Consider the following 12,203-nt stretch of genomic DNA (forward strand, 5'->3'; position numbering starts at 1 on the left):
CCCGGGTCGCTAGATTTTGCACTTTCACACTGCCAGTGATTTCCCGGAATATTTGCGTGCTTTCACACACAACCTGTAAACATAAAACCCGTATTTTGGTATATCTCGATATACGATATATATGTCGATATCTTTACAGGAAAAATAACCCCCCAAAAACTACTTCAAAAACAAATATGCCAAATATTACGTTTAGGGTCCTATGAAACGTTTTATATTTTTCTTCACCATATGTTTTATTGTTACCTAATTATGTGTTTTAGCATGTATAATTATTTAAATGCATAAAAAACAACTTAATTAGTTAAAATGTGAAATGTTTTTTCCCTTCAGAAATTCTGTGTATTTACATTTTTCTGCATGGGCGTAGGTTTGGTCTCAGCTTTGGTGGGGACATCCCCATAACCCCATCCAACAATTATTTTGTTGTAAAATACCAGTGATTTAATGGTGATTTAGTATAACTGTATAATCTCAAAAATGCACTCTCAAAAAATAAAAATCTGAGACTGTGTAATGCTGAACAACCAAACGTTTTATTAAAATAAATTATTATGTACATTAGTATTTACACTAACAAAAAATAATAATAATAAATAAATCTGCCACAAAGAAACAAATCTAAATAAATAAATATAATAACCTTTTTCTATTATAAACACTATTTACCCTCCAGTACACTCACGTTTATGTTGACTGCAAGATTCTAAGTTAAGGTACAGGCTAATTGACATTCAGTTACTTGCTAACGTAGCATTCTATCATCCTGGGTTACGCATACTATCACCAGTTAATACTATTTTCCACAGAATCTGCATTTGAAAGCCTGGTCAGTCACTACTGCTAGTTTTTATTTTTGTGGCAAGCTAGTTATTTTGCTTACTTACGCTCTGACTCTGCTTTATGAAAAAGCTTTTTTGTCCCCTTTCTTCTTCTTGGGTGGCATCTACAAAGTAAGGGGCAAAAAAAAACCCGGAATATTAAAATGTTTTTACTCTGGCCTTTGTGTGTGGCAGAGAGACAGCCCTTGTAACTTATCGTCGACATCGTCAACATGCGTGCGCACACACACCACCCACTCGCTGCTAGTGCAAGCACAAAAGTAGTCCCGGCCCATGCGTGTAGCCTGTCAGATACCCCACCGCCAATCAAATTATGGCGTTTCTTGTACTGTCGTCGTCCTGGCCGTTAGAATCGATCCAAATAGCAGTGCAAAGATCCAAATAGCAGTTCAAAGGAGTTTGCTAAATATTGGTGGGGACAAATTTGTCATCTCAAAATATTGATAGGGACTAGTACCTAACGTCCCCCCCTAAACCTACGCCCATGTTTTTCTGGTTATCAAAGGAAGGCATAAAACATTCATTTAATTTATCTTTTAATTATATAAAATTAAGCAAACTAAATTTTTTGGTAAACAAAGGGGATTTACTATTAAAAATAAAACATGGAAGAAATGTTGTGTGATTATTCCTTTAAAAAATTATGTTCGTTTCATTTTAATAGTAGTAGTAGTAGGCTATGTACATTCTGCTGAACAATAGTAATAGATTTCTGGCAAATACTTTTATTTTGACGGGTTACTGTACCTTTACAGTTCTGTGTATGTGATACTACAGTCTATGATGTGAAATATGACGCTAGTTCATCAAACGGTCAAATGCTCATGAAGTGACTCTCAGTGCAGTTCTTGAGATGTTCTTCAAGTGTTTACGTCTTTATTTAGTGAGAGGAAATCTCGAAATCACTGGAATCGCACGCTTCTGTGTGTGTAATAGACACGCAGAACATGCAGGATTCATATTTAAATCAACTTTCCCCGCGCTTAATATTTACAGATATTAGTCCATATCGTGATTTGATGTAAGTGCAATTACCTATTTTTGATTAATTCATTCAAAATTTGGCAAATTCCGTGACATTCCGCATTAAACTGTAAATTCAAATTTTATGACTGGATTCCGCGATTCCCTCCGCATTTTCTGCATCATTGTCGCAAACGTTGAATTTCCTTCAAAACACCAGGTAAAAGAGTCACGCAATAACATGCGTCATCACTATGACACAGCATTAGATCTGGCTTTTGTTCACACAGCGCTCGTTCCGGGACTGAACCTGGAATTTGCCGGGTCCAACGAGCAGTGTGAAAGGGGCTTCAGAGACTGATTATTTCACTTTATTATACCTATGTATGTATGTATGTATGTATTATATATTTATATATATATATATATATATATATATATATATATATATATATATAGTCAGGAGCCTCAGTTATTGATTTTGTGTTACTTGAATGTTTTTTTTTTTTTTTTGTTCTCAAAAATCGGTAGCCACTGATTTGCATTTTATAAAACACAAAGGACCACGGTATAAGCTAAAAAATAAATAAATAAATACCTACAGTTCTACTGAAGAAAAAAGTAATCTACATCAATAAACAGCAATTTTTTATTTTTGGGTGGACTGTCCCTTTATATGCACATACAGGGGTTGGCCAAAATAATCTGGACACATGGGAAATAGGTGATATTATATCAAGGTGTTTAACCACCATTTGCCTTTAACACTGACTCACCTGTACTATCAGCACCAGATCCTGCAACTCCTCCCCCTCGTTCACCATCACTGGAATATTAAACATATGCACCTATAATCATTCATCATAAACTAATATAAAGACAGCACTCACCCTCATTTTGTTGTCTGGGCTTGTCGAATACTGATACATACTTGTCTGCCTACCTGTATGCCCTCCTGTTCTTCTGTGCCATGATCATCTGCTCCAGTCCAAACTACCTTGACGTTGTCTTCAGTTTACCTCCCTCAGTGTTGGCATTACTTAGTAACTAGGGCTGGGATAAACGATTATTTTTTAAACGATTAATCTAGCGATTATTTTTTCGATGCATCGATTAATCTAACGATTAATTTTTTCGGACCGATTCGATTTCGATTATCTCCCTATTAATTGACTACTGACAATTTATACATGTTGATTTACATATCCGAATGAAAAAAACATGAATTCCTTTACATTGCAAAAAAATTACAAAATTAAAGACTGACTAAGAATGCATTACTTTGCACTTGTAGAGATAGCATTCAAAAAAACCTTGAAGCCTTGAAAACGCATAGCTTACTGAAAGAAAGTTATTATTTTAGATGAAAATAACAACAACTTGATGTCTAGCATTCAATAAAAAGGTCACCCAAAATACTTGTTTAGAGCAATTGAAAGAATACAGTAACCAATGTAAACTTGAGGGCTTTAAGCTAATATAGAGAGTGCTTTTCCAAAAAAAAAAAATAATAATAATAAAATTAACAGTGGGAGCGAGCAGCCTGTCATGGAGAGAAAAAAAATCTCCAAATGCTCCACGTGAAACTTTGGCGTTCCGCCCTTTTTCTATCGTGTCTAATGATTTTGGTTAATATGCATGAGCCGAGGGAGAGAGAAAGAGACAGAGAGAGCAAGACATCGCTCGTTTAGTTTGAAGACTATGAGAATATGAAGACAATTAAAGTTTCAAAGTGAAACTTTGGTGTTCATATGTTTCGCCCTTTTTCTGTCGTGTTTAATGATTTTGATTAATATGCACAAGGGAGAGAGAGAGCAAGAAGCGCTCGTGTTGTTTGAAGACTGTGAGTGTGCGTGCGCAGCCGGGGCTCTCTCTCGTACGCGCTTTGTCAGGCGCAGCAGTACATCACTCGCCGTTCAAATAAGGCTTTGACAGCCGCCAAAAAAATAAAAAGATAAATGCAGAAAAACCCCTGGATTGGTTATATAACGTTGGACAGAATGTTGATCCGGCCATCGCGTATATTCAGCGCACATTTTGCAAACGTTTTTTAGAGAAATAAAAACAGGTCAACGAATCGACGCGCATATTTTGCGTCGACGTATTTTTTGCGTCGACGTCATCGATGACCTCGACGCGTTGTCCCAGCCCTATTAGTAACGTGTTACTGTAATTTTATAACTTTTTAGTAACGGAGTAACTAAATAGTAATTAGAGTATAGTTACAAGCCGAGGTCTCTATACGTAACTGCTGCGTTACATTGCTGATAGAATGGAGTCTTTTATAATCTAGAGATTGTAAAGAGGATGTAGCACATGCACTGTGAGTCAAGTGCCAGTAGATTAGATACTTTCACCCACGAGACCCGAAGCAACAGAGTCCGGTGCGGGACAAGATGCTGCTGCGAGCGGATAGACACACGTGTGTGTGCGGGAGGTGGGAGATGATTCATGGGATTCCCACAAAATAGAAATATCTAAACAAAAATTATCTAAAATAAATAAATTGTTATTCATCTATTGCACAAACAGAAACTAATATAAAATATAAATGACCAACAGGTGCAAGTGTATGCAGAGTTTCATCTTGGTGCTCCAAATGTCCCGGTTATATGATCATAAGGCATTTTTTTTTTCACCTTTTAGCACTGGTGTCTGATTAAAGTTGTGGCAGTTGCAGATTTGCAAAAAAAAAAAAAAATTCTGGTTGCTTTTTGTGGAGACGGGGTCTGTAAGGTGAATAGTTTATATCTGAGGTTTGTTGTCACAATGCTTCAGTAGTTTTGTGTTGTTTGGGCACAATCCTTTGTAGTGTTTGCTTCCTGTTGTTCACTTTTCACCCAGTTTTTCTTCACCGATGAAGCTTTATGTGCAAAGTCATAATCATAACTCATTTATTAACATTAATGTATTAATTAAACTAACAATGAGCAATATTTATTTAGAGTTAGTGTTAATTTCTGAATCATCAGTTTAAAATGAAAAAAAAAAAAATTGTCAGCCATGACAAAATAATTTTCCAAAAGCATAAATGATCATCATAGATCTGACCCATTCCCTTTCCCCTTCTCTCCTCAGTCTGTGGCTTTGCAGTATTACAGAGAAACAGTGTCTCACCCTGACTTCAGCTCTGAAATCAAACCCATCACACCTGAGAGAACTGGACCTCAGTGGGAATAAAATAGAAAACACAGGAGTGAAGCACTTATGTGACGTACTGGAGGATTCACACTGTAAACTGGAGAGATTGAGGTGAGGAATATTTACATGCAAGAATCAAATTAAGATCGCTTTTTTTGCTTTTGTTCTTAAAAAGGTTGTTTTTATGTTTATAAAGCCGTTTTGACACCATCTTTATTATAAAATGCACTATAGAAGCAAAGGTCACTTGACTGGATTTTACACAATCATTTTTTGATTGCGAATCATGTTGTATTTAAGATTTTTTATATCTAGCAAGAGCTAGAAGCTTGGTTATTTGAAGTGGACAAATCAGGCATACCTGGTAATTTCAAGGCTTAGATATATACAAACAGCATTCTTCCAAAGATCCTCTTGCCCCTCTTAGTCTGCGAGGTTCTGATATCTGCAGTGGAGGGCTTTGAGATGACAATCAGCAGGTTCTTATGGAAAAGGCTGGGACTACCCCAACAACAAACAAACAAACAAAAAATCATGCTGAAACTCCCCATCAGAAGACTAGGGGTTGTGGTTAATTTGCAGTACCACAAGTCATGTGACCAAAAATCTCTCAGGCAGTGATTGAGGTCAGAACATGTTGCACAGTGGTTTTAAGGAATAACAGGCTAGCTTGGTAACAAGGCAAGGAGGACGTTACAGCTCCAAAATGAGGTATGAGCATTGCTCAAGGAAGTGAGAGCCAGCAGGATGGTTGAAATGGTCTTGACAAGGTGAAATAAATGGTGGAGTGCAAATTCACTTTTCAAAGAGCACTGAGTGGGAGTGTTATCGCTGACATCATGACGAAATCCAGAAGGCCATTGCAGGTACAATCCCAGCAGAATCACTTACTGCAAGTACCTACCTCCAGTGAAGAAGACCATAACTTTTTTCAAGGCTGGGTAAAAGGTAACACCAGCTACAGGATCACCTCCTTTGGCCTGCTGTCAACAGCACAAGACAGAGAGATGAAAGTCGGCCTGGGAAAGCAACTGATGTTCTCAGACACTGTTGCCATAACACGGCTAAGGCCAGACATGGTTCTGATCTCAAAAGCCTCCAAGCAGATCATCCTTTTAAAATTCATAGTTCCCTGGGAGGATTGTATTGAGGATACCAATGAGAGGAAGATAACCAAGTGTACCGAGCTGGTAGAAGAGTGTCGAAGCAATGGCTTGTCGCAAGGTACAAGCCACACTGCATGAAAAGGTGCATTTCCAGGAATGTTCTCATCACAAACCCATAAATAGAATGTTTTTGGCATTCCATGTATGTGTAATGTTTTGGTTTCCATGTATGTGCTCTGGCGTTTCTGACTTCTGGACACTGACAGAAACAAGACTTTTGTGTGCGGCAGTTTTCCAGTCCACTCACTAACGCGATAAACTCCCAGACATGGACGTAAATGTTTACTCGCTCACCGATAAATCTACGTTCATCCCTATGCATGAAAAGTAAAATCTCCACAAAATCCCGGGTACAGGTAGAAGCAGTTAAATCTCCATAAATGGACACTCTTGTGTCTGTAAATGTCTATAAATTACTTTACATTTTATATGTTTTAAATGCTACAGGCCTTCTACACAAAAATGTGTCATATGCGTCAAATCCGCAAACACAGAAAGGCATCAACAAAACTCAGTTAAAATGTTTCAGCAAATGTGAGACTGCAAACATTTAAAGGGACTGCAAATATTATTAAACAGAACTCAGTAGGAACTTGGCAATTAAAGAGTAAAAATCTTTTTTTATTATTTTTTTTTTTTTTACATTTAGTAGTTTTGATCAGGACTGAGGTTTATTCATAGATTTATGCAAAATAAAATTGAAAAAAATACTTATCTGATAAATTTTTACAGCAGTTTAATTTAGTGGATGTTTTCATCCCGATCATAACGAAAGGGTAGTGAATTTGAACAACACACAAGGGTTAAACTGATTAAAATCTATATCTTACACACCAACTTCAGGTCCTGCAGTCTCCACTAATGAGCTGATGAGTTAAATCAGGTGTGATAGATGAGGGAGAAGTACCAAATGTGCAGGACAGAGGGTACTTCAGGACAGGTATGAGAATCACTGCCCTAGCAGAATATATAATCTTGTCAAAGTAAGAGGGATCATAATGTATTCTATATTTATTTATTACTGTTTAGTATAACAGATATTTACATTTACTGATTTTATAAAACTGAAAACGTTTCATTTATAAAAATGTTCAAAAGTTTACACAAATTTGATTACCCACAGCTGTTTTTATGTTCAACTGCCTGCTGTTCTTCAGAAAAATCATGCAAGTCCCACAAATTCTTTGGTTTTCCCTGATCATCCAGTTCAAGTATTCCACACCCTGTGTCTCTTAATGGATTGTTGCTTTCTTCAGAATCAATAAATGTGTATACCTTTTGAAATAGTTGTGTAAGAGTCCCTAAATTGTGCGCACTGTAAAAAAAATGGATCTGAAATCTTACATTCATTGCTGGAAAGGCTTCAAATATGCAAAAGATGCTGGAAAACCTGAGAAAGTGCGGGATCTGGAGGATTTTTTTCAATAAAAGCAGGCATTTAAACTGTTCAGGACAAAGGACTCATGAAACACTATCACAAAACAATTTATTTTTTATTTAATAAGCTATAATTCTGACTAGCAGACTAAACATATTTTAAATTAAATAGCTTCATCAGGACAGTCCTAAATAATAATACATAAAAAACACTTATTATATAACTTTTTTATTCTGCAATGTGATGTAAACTTTTGACCACAACTGTATGTGTGAAACAGTGAGTACAACAGGCTAATTTTAGTGAAATATCAATACCCCATCATCCTATGCCATGTCTTTTCTATTTATCATGTGGAAACTGTCACCAGTTGTACAAATGAATGGTTGGATTTGGGAACAGAGGATCCTCTAAAAATATAATAAAACACATTTTCTCTAAATACATTGTACAGTTTTCATTGTTTAAACACAAGTTACTGTAGAATGATGAACCATAAAATGAAGACACAAATGTAATGAAAACAGGCGACTGTTAGCTGAACAATACAGCAATTCACGAGGTAACATACAATAAGTAGAATAAGCATATTTGGCCTGTTGATATAAAGACTTCCAGATTTAGCAACTAAATAAAATAGAAGATTACTTTAGTAATTGAATGGTATTTAAAAACTCTTTCCATGTTCAAGTTACCTGATTGATGACTGTTCTTTAAAGACCAGCAGTTTTTCAGAAGAATGGCAACATTTGCTATCTGACCTTAAAACATAATATATAAATGTACATTAAAACATATACTTTAAATCACATCATAATAAAACTAAATACATTGTAGATTTGTACACAATAAATTTAAAATTAAATTAAATGTATGCATTTAGCAGAAGCTTTTATACAAAGCGACTTACAGTGCATTCAGGCTATAAATTTTTTACCTATCATGTGTTCCCGGGGAATCAAACCCCCAACCTTGTACTTGTAAACGCAATGCTCTACCACTTGAGCTACAGCAAACCCCCAACCTTGTTCTTGTAAATGCAATGCTCTACCACTTGAGCTATAGGAACACTAAAACTAGAACACTGACAAAAACAAAAGAAGTAAAATTTACACTGCACTTTGAAAATAAGGACATTTAGGTGAATCAGAAGTCAGCTGCAGTGTTTGGAGACTTTGAAATCAGATGAGCAGAACCTGTCTTCAGATTTGTCAATGTGGAACATGTTAACAACTAAAGCACACTAGCTAAACTAACATTAATTAATAAACATGTATAGTGTACTAAAAGCTAACTTTTTTTTTACATTTACGTAGCAGTTGCTAAGTACCAGTTAACAGTTTACCCAGATATCCAGACTAATTTTACAACATAGACCCACTCAAATATATCCAGAGCAGCTGAAGCTGAATAAATGGCTCGAAACATTGTCATGCTAGAAATACAGATTTAAAAATATTACAACATCAAACAACATTTAATGTTATGTTCTTGTAAACATGTTTTTCAAAATGGTTTATATATTCACACTTACCTTCGTCTGAAGTAAATATTTTTGAAATTACCGGGCGCTGTAGTAGGGCTGCCCTTCCGTGTAAGTGGTCCATGGGGCGTGGCCCGGCAGAGAAGCTCTCACTGTCACCCTCAGATCTCCCAGAGCGCCAGCCGGCGATCACCTGTACGAGCCAGAGAAACCAGGTCAGGTGGCGAAAGAGGAGTATGCTGCACCCCCCTTGAGGTGTGAGAGATGCAATCGCAGTGATGCCTTGCTCATTTTTTTTATTTATTTTTTTAACCTTTATTTAACCAGATAAAAAACTCATTGAGACTAAAAATCTCTTTTTCAAGAGTGACCTGGCCAAGACAACAGCATTTACATACAATTTAAAAACATACATGACATCAAAAAAACACAAATGATATTTAGTCAATGTGTACAAGTTTAGAAACAGTTACATTTTCCAAGTTCATTGAGTTCACGCTTCTTTAGAATAGATTTAATAGATTTAACTCATACACACACAATAGACGCATGAGTCATCGACGAGTGCTGCCTCAGCGTGTTGGATGCCCAGACACTGCAGACAACGCTCGTGACTGTCAACCGAGGACAGGAAACGATCCTATCCAGAAGAACATGGACGAAACGGCATCTTGAAAAAGGTGTGAATCATCCATGATTTGCTCTTTTAGGAAAGAAACTCTTTTAGGAAAGAAAGCTCTTTTTGCCGAAACACCCAGGGGAATCACTGCTGCAGGGACAGGAACAGTACCATGAGATGAAATGGCTTTGTAGCGAATATTGACATCGACTACTCCTACTTGCTCCGAAGCAAAAATCTGAATGAGTGGATGCACCTGTCGCCTATTTATACCCGTAGGCACAGGGAGTGGCTCCGGTATGTTAAATCCACTAGACAGTTATCATTGGCATTTTCTCTTAACCTCTTGAACTCTGGCCACGCCCTAGGACCCACCGGTGGGTCCGCGGGGAGGTCATAATACTATTTTTAAAAAATCTATAAACTGTGAAGCACAAAACTAGTCATATATGGTATTTTTTTGAAAGCGTAGAACCTCTGCTTTCTTGCAAGTCCCATGGTATTTGCATTAATTTTACATAAAAGAAAATAATAAGGTATAAATTCGTTCTTCCACAACCACCCCCCCTTGAGAAAATCAGATGAATAATGTTCATATTTCATATTTATAGCACACAAACTCACCAAACATGGACAAGTCACACATCAAATGAAAGCTCTCACTCTCAGGAATGTCACTGTGTACTTTATTTCACCGATCTTATACATTACAGTGACATAACAAATAATAATTTTCAAAATAATCACGAAAACTGAAATTACTTATGTGAACAAGCAAACGTATGCGTCATATTTCTGCGCTGATAACTACATCTGTGCTCACATACTAGCCTAAAATCCTATATCAGCTTTTACATTAGGTTGTTTTCTTCAAAATGAGAGCATTCTCGTGTGTCTGTGAGCATGCATGGCTAAACGGCACTATAATATGTCTCAGATGCGCAGATCAAAACATGCAATGCAGCGTAAAACATGACCAGTATTTGTATTGACTCTCTTTGATTCCTTTCGACTTGCAATGACGTCATCACGCAGTGCGTCCTATGTCATGAAAGCTGACAGCCTCCCCTCTCCATAGACACATCGATCAAGCTTCTAGACCATTCAGAGCCCGAGTTGTTCCTTTCCAAAGTTGAGGAGGTGGGACTAAAGAAAACGGCGCAAACGGGCGCAGATTATTATTAGGAGTTGATCGGAAGTTGGTTTGTGATTTTGGATAGCGTTTAAGCGAATTATTGCGTGCTTTTATTACTGTTAGAGTTAAATGTCTCTGAGAAATGACTTCAAGAAAGTTTTTGTTGGTGTGGAGGCGGCTTTGGAGGAGTTTGATCGGATGTCCGACACTGAAACTTGCAGCGATGCTAGCTAGCTTTGACTCGGTCAGAGAAGCTGCTTACAAACTGGGAGAAGACCCTGATTTTGAGTAAGTATACGTTGTTTGTATCAAGCATTTGTAAGTTGCATGCTAATATTATTATTGCATTAATTTATTCATCGATTGCATTCATAAGTGTATTGCCTTGTGCAGTTTATGTCTTTCTTGTATACGCGAATTGCATTCATCGGTTGCCTTCGTTAGTTGCATGCTAATTTGTTTTTGCATTAATTTATTTATCAGTATTATATATACGTGTACTGCCTTGTGCATTTTTATATCTTATGTATATGTGAATTGCATTCATGTGTTCGTTACATATTTGAATTACACACACGCAACGAACACATGAATGCAATTCACATATACATAAGATATGCAAGGGTTGTTCTCATTTATTTACACATACTCATGGATTGGTGTATGTGTAATCAAATTATTTTCCTCTTTCTGTTACTTGCATATCTGGATTATTTTTGTCATTTTAGCATGTATTTTGGGATTGCAGTGTAAATTTATACATTTTTGTTTTGTTTTGCAGTTGTAGCATCCAGTGGTGAAGAATGGGAGCCAGCAAGTCAGGATACTTATTGTGTGTGTGTGTGTGTGTAAAATAAAATGCAAGAACAGAACTTTGCCTTATTTTGCTTATTACATGACATGAGTTTTTTGAGGAAACTTGGAGACATAAGACATTCTGTCTCTTCAGGTAAAGCTACATAGCTTGGAGACTCCAACACCTCCTTTTAGTTAAATCTAAATAACTTTTGCTTAGAAGATGTTATCAACAAAATTATTTTTTTATCTTTTTACTGTCACGTAGTGGAATCAAAAGAAACTTTCTGCAGGGAAATAGACCTAACAGGTCCTAAATAACAGACTCCTAAATAAAAACTTACTTTAAAAAATAATACAAATCTGACTTTGTTTCCGTGTTTATCACAATATAGTAAAAATACAAAAGACAAAATATGCAATATCTTGTGCTTGTGTTAAACGTACGAGTGTTTTCTGTAAAATAAGACCATTTTTATAAATTTATTCCAAAGTATGTGGTTAGGGCTGTCTTTTAAGTTCATCTATGCTGGTTTCAGTAATCAAAAATGGTGACTGTACACTTGGAGAGTCTAACGCCTCCTTTCGATTAAAGCTAAATAACTTTTGCTTAGAAGATGTTATCAAAAAAATTCTTTTTTCTCCTGTTTAATGCCACCGAGTGGAATCAAAAGAGATTGT

General features: G+C 36.4%; 1 long non-coding RNA gene across 2 annotated transcripts; it reads left to right on the forward strand.

The window, feature by feature from the left end:
• The first annotated feature begins 10,362 nt into the window (after positions 1-10,362).
• On the forward strand, positions 10,363-11,599 carry LOC113075436 (uncharacterized). 2 transcript variants are annotated; one of them, XR_003280935.1, is made up of 3 exons: positions 10,363-10,732; positions 10,902-11,015; positions 11,509-11,599. It is a non-coding gene; the product is annotated as an uncharacterized LOC113075436 (long non-coding RNA). The 2 variants fall into 2 exon arrangements; XR_003280934.1 differs by lacking the exon at positions 10,363-10,732 and having other exon boundaries at positions 10,768-11,015.
• Positions 11,600-12,203: the final 604 nt, after the last annotated feature.

Source organism: Carassius auratus, unplaced genomic scaffold (assembly GCF_003368295.1).
Source record: "Carassius auratus strain Wakin unplaced genomic scaffold, ASM336829v1 scaf_tig00017057, whole genome shotgun sequence".
Classification (NCBI taxonomy): domain Eukaryota; kingdom Metazoa; phylum Chordata; class Actinopteri; order Cypriniformes; family Cyprinidae; genus Carassius; species Carassius auratus.